Below are 6,000 nucleotides of genomic sequence, written 5' to 3'. Positions count from 1 at the left end.
TGTACACAAAAGCTTTCAGAACATCTGGAACAATGAGAAAAGCAACAATAGAAACCACATCACGAACGCAACACAACATATTATTTACTCCCCTCTCTTTCCAACTATCTTTCGTCTCTTTCCCACGCTCCCCGCTGGGTCGTTAGCGATTGATAAACGTTGTAACACAATAAAAAACAAAATCAACAAAAAGAATTACATTGACATTATGACAATCTTATTTTTTCGTTCGTTGTGAATCTTATCTTACAGACATAGAGTTCATTATTGATTGTTCGTCGTAATGAATATCGTTGTTGGTCCCTAAAAAGCGCGGCATTTGCACGAGGCGGTGACCCAATATGGCGCCTTAAAATAAAATTGAATTTTTCTATTTTTAATTGGTGCGAGGGTCGCCTCGCTTGAATACTCTCATTTGTTTTTTAATGGAGATATTTTGTGTCGCTAATGTTGTTAAAATGAGATTAATGAATATTTTCTGGGGTACAGTCTGAGTATCGAGAACGTGATAAAAGTCAAGATCAAAAATGATTCGTCCTCCGTCCAGACAAACAACGAATTACAGAATATTGTTTGCAGTATTGCTTACCTATTTACTGGTATTCTGAGGTATTGAGGCATAAACATTGAAATTGTATTATTTTTTTAATTTGTTTTGCAAGATTATATAACCACTTGATTGCAATTCAAAGACATTCGGACTGGAAATTACCCTTTACTAGGGGATGAACCGTCAATCATGAGATATAAGATATTGTCCCTTATGCATGTAAAATGACGTTAGCTTTTTAACCCTTTAAATTGGAACTCAGCGATAGAAAGAGTTTGTAACAGCGGTAGAATAGCTGGTGACTCAATTCAGCCGGCCCTAAAGAAATATGCTGGCAACAATTTATTAATTCATTAATTATTTACCTACTGGGTCGTGGGACTTTGTGCAAACCCGGCTGGGTAAGTACCACCCATTGATCATATATTCTACAGACAAGCAGTTTACTTAGTATTCCGATTTGAAGAGTGAGTGAGCCAGTATAAGAGGCACAGAGGAAATAACACCTTAGTTTCTACGATTGGTGGTGTAAGTAATGGTTAAAAATACGGTGCTACTGTCTATTAGCAGTGACGCCTAACAATGTTATAAAATAAACAAAATAGATTGGTACTTACATTTTTTTATGTTGATAAAATATTCAAAATAAACCTAGGCCTAGACGGGGAAATCGGGTTATGTGAGGGCAATATCCGTCAAGTCCCGACTATGACCGCCCTATTCTTAATTCTTGTTAGTAGTAGGAAAGACAACTCAAGGCCACTTGCATTAAGCTCTCCCAGCAAACCATGCCTTAAAAATTAAAATTTGTAGCCTAAGAGCCTAGCAAAATTAATTAGTCAAGCATAATCTTGAGAAACAGCTTGTAATCACACAATGGTCGTACAAGGATACTTTTTAGACAAAATCTGCAATTTTCTCGGAAAGTATTACATTACTTTGGAACAGACGTTTCGGCGTCACAAAGGAGCAGTGATTACAATGGTCATATTACGATTATTGTAAGTTGACGCAATCTTTGTTTACGATCGCGGTTACGTATACGAGTCTGTGTCAAAGCGGTCTGTGATTATGTCTACGACTTTGATTGTGCGATAGTCTTAAGTTACATTTGATGATTGCAGCAAATGAATAAAATGAATAAAAAAAAATCAACGTTTTTATAAATAAGTAATGCATATTCGGCAGAAAACTAATTTCAATAATTATTTTGAATAAGAACTCAGTACAAGTAAGTCTCAAATATGTTCCTTTTATAGCATCACACGTACTGCAAAACACACTATTAATAGAATAGATATATTTTATACAAAATTCAATAACACTATAAACTTTTAAATACAACAAACATCAACAAAAGCGTGTAACAATATGCTACTTCAAACGGTTAATCCGCGTAATGGTCATTTCATGAGCGTTATTGTCACGACTCATTGTACATCACACTTAACGTGCAACTTGAGATTTGCAGCGGCATTTGTTCCCGAAGCGCACAGTGGTCAACATTGTTGCGAACGTTGAAAAAATACAATTAAAACTTCGTCCATTGAAAAACGCAGACGAAAATCTCGTGGAAAAAAAAATGTTCTCAGAATTTTGTGGCGAAATTGGTCGGTCGGTTTTTGGAAAGGATTTATTCTGGGTTATTGAATGTCGACACAATTAGGTTTGTTTGGAGGCGTCCGCGGTGAGCTTTGTGCCTCGAGTGGGTAATGGATTAGACGCTTACTTGTTGTCTCGCTTAGCTTTCATTGTGGTGCATATATTGAATGGAAGAATATTATTTATATTCCTGACTAATGGAATTGTCTGAAACTAATTCTCGTATTGGGTCAATGTTAAGGAGTTTTTTAAAACGGTACTTAATTTAGGAAGGCAGATAGGTTAATGCGCCTGATAGTGAAAACAACCTATGGACATTGTAAGCAATATTATTCATTTTAACGCTGATGCAAAACCACCCATGTGATGTATAGTCAGATTCTTCTGCCCTTAGATGTTAAATTACCCTTGTCAGCTCACTCGTTAACGAGCGAAACAATACATCGTATTTAGCTGTTGTGGTGGTACAAACTTGAGTTTGCTCGATGCCCTACCACAGGTCAAACTTAACCTTGCGAGAGTGTAAAACGGCATTCTGCATATGATCTGTGTCGTAGTAGATACATATTGTCGATAATAAGACGTTTCAGTTGCTCTCGGTCAGTGTGCGAGACGAAGGACGCAGGATCAAGTCGACGGGGAATGATTGTGATACGTCCGCCGTGCGAGGAATACTCCCATGTTTAACTTTTAGTGATGCAACATTATTGCTATCGATAATTTCCAGACTTTTCTAAATTCAGTTTTTTTAGTTAAAATGTAATTTTGTACTGTATTTATTCTTTTGTTTTTTGAGAAATATTCGTCCCACTATATTGTCAGTCTATAAAGGAACTATTTATTAAGGATATATTTTTAATATGAAACCGTGAACTTTTACTTCCATCGTAGCCAATATTTATTTTTATTGTTATTTACAATATTCTAAAGCAGTAGTTAAATCAAATGGAATGAGCTTTAAAAAAAAATTAAGATTGTAAGTAGCTTCTTCAAAAAATCTCTTAACTAAAATACGTATGTTCAACAGATATATCGATATCGATTTGTTTACATAAGTTATTATCGATAGTAATATAATCATTGTTCGCTCTACGTCACTAGCGGGGCGGGACGAGAGCGCGAAATTGGAGGAAAACTTTCGTAAGGGGAAATGAAATGGGATTGATAAAAATTGGAACCAAGCCGCTCTCCAGGGACCCACTCCGCTCCAGTCTTAACAACGATAAATCTAAACCTGCTTCATTGCTTGCATCAGGTATAAAATGGATTATTAAAAATTATATTTTATTTAAATTCGTTATTTTTCAATATGCTAGATGATGATTAAATATTTTCAAATTCAGTTGCATGTATGATCCACAAATACTAACCAATGTATTTATTTTAACAGTACATTCTGTATACATATAATACCCAATATGATAAACGTCACTGGGAGACAGTAACCTGCAGCCGAGAGTTTCCTTTGGCATTCGTCACGGTTATCAGACGTCTTGAATGTAGACGTAGACTTCTCAGAATCAATTGCGTAAAATTTGTTTCCGATTACAAATTAGAATTAGCAAACTGTCACTAACCATGAAATCGAGAACAGACCTCACTCAAACGTTAAAGTCCAAACAACGCTTGTCGCTTCGTATTTGTAGGTATAATAAGGCAATTTATATAATCCAGGTACAAAAAAAGTCCTTTTTCAATCTCCATTAAATAAATGATATATTTTAAAATATTAAGTATATTAAGCTATAGGTATTTAAAGCAGAAGTTATAACTTTCTCCAATTATTTTATCTATTATCTATTAGCGAATATATCGGAAAACAGTAACTTCAACAACAATACAACTACGTAAACAATCAAAACTATCTAAACCTGAGCCATATTCAATATAACAAGATTCGAACTCATCAGAGAGTTAGTTAAAAATCAATTACTAAATAAAACCTTCAAAGACAATGTGACTTTAGAAAAACTTAATAGCTTGTACGAAAATAGTTTTTATTAAATAATAATAATTCATACCAACGTAAAGTTATTAATATTAATAAAATCAAAGGTATCAAATACGACACCAGTAGTTTCCAAGTCCGTATCTGGTTTTTCCGAGAGCACGAAATTCACTTAGCGTCGTTTGTCGAAGCTTTTCGCCTCTTGAAACTTTTCAATAGCCGGGAATCGAATTCAGTCCCCCCCCACCCGACACCTGGCGTCGAGTGCATGTAACGTGCAGTGAACATTATGAGCTAGGAGGTAAATATGCCGCGTCAAGGGGAGATTAGAATATATATAACCTTGTAAGACGTCTAAAAGCTCGCGAGTACAAAGAAATCACCCGTGTTATCGGGCTACGTACAAACGAAGTAGAAGTTCCGTTTCCTTTTTAGTATTATAATATTTTACTTGGTGGTAGAGCTTTGAGCGAGCCCGTCTTGTCTTTATAGGTACCATCCTCTTATCACATACCCTACGGCCAATCAGCAACACTTGGTATTTAATATTTATATGTCTCGATTTGAAGGGCGAAGGAGCCAAGTAACTAAAGGCATAAGGGACATAACATCTTATTACCCAAGTTTCATGGTACATTGGTGATACGAGGAATCGTTAATATTCTTACTGTGTCAATGTATGTCGACATTCTAGTCTTGTCTAGTAAACATGCCTTTTATTTGCTAAACATTGTACTGTACTTCTACTGTGCTTGTCCATTTATAATATTTTCCTCCTTCGACCACCTGGAAGGATCTTATTATTCTCATGTAATGTATTATACCGGTACAATTTAAGAAATTCTAACTTCTACAAATTAAGCATCCAAGTAATCTCGTGTTCATTACTTAGCCGATAATATAAACTCAAATGAATAAGAAAAATACAACCAATGAAAATTTAAATTAATGTACACACTTGTTAAAAAATATACGCAAGCAAAACCTCTCGGATACCAAATTGTAATAAACGAAAAAATTACAAAGTGCCATTACATTAAGAATATGCTCCACACCTTCTCCTCAAAAGGAGAGGTGGCCTTCGCCCAGCAGTGGGAAATTTACAGGCTGTTAATGTATTACAAAAAAAAATGTTTTACATCTTGCGAGTTAATCATTTAACGGACGCCAACCAAAATGGCGTCAATAAGTTAATGTTGTTGATACTGTTGATTAGTGTAGCAACCGAAAAAAAAGTGACGCCATTCAACCGTTGTTTGAGGTGGTACAGATTAAGTCTCGGAACAATTTACTCAACTCCACCATAAGTACATAAATCTTCTGTACATCTGTGTGTAACTGAAGTCGTCCTCAACAGTTTTGGTGAGCGAGTCCTTGGATGATTTAAGTTGGACTTAGTTGTTGGCGCTGCGATCGGGTTTATTATTACACCCGTTCAAAGTAAGGACGGGTAGCTCGCACATGTATAGATAAACTTTGATGATAGGAGTTTTATCCAAGTAAACAGTAAAAAAGACCAAATATTAGGTACTTGTGGTAAAAAATATCTTAATATAACTTACCTAATTATACGTTGAGCCCAAAAGTGTGTGTGCAAACCTATCTTGTGTACAATTCGAACAGTGAGTGAGCCATTTTAACAACAGACACAGGATGCATAATATCTTAGATCTAAGAATTGCACGTTTTATTACGAAAGCATAAAAATATAACTCGGTTGATCTTTTCGCTTACTCCGTGTTCCAACACGTAAATCACACCGTAACGCCAACATTTCACAGCACCCTCTATAATTAGGGTCGTTTAAATAACGAGATTACATAACCGTGTTACCTCTGAATGTACCGTAATGGTTTATACATAAATTATTACTTTTTTATAAATATTAATTGGGATATTA

Source organism: Vanessa tameamea, chromosome 23 (assembly GCF_037043105.1).
Source record: "Vanessa tameamea isolate UH-Manoa-2023 chromosome 23, ilVanTame1 primary haplotype, whole genome shotgun sequence".
Classification (NCBI taxonomy): Eukaryota; Metazoa; Arthropoda; class Insecta; order Lepidoptera; family Nymphalidae; genus Vanessa; species Vanessa tameamea.
This window is presented reverse-complemented; position numbering follows the sequence as displayed.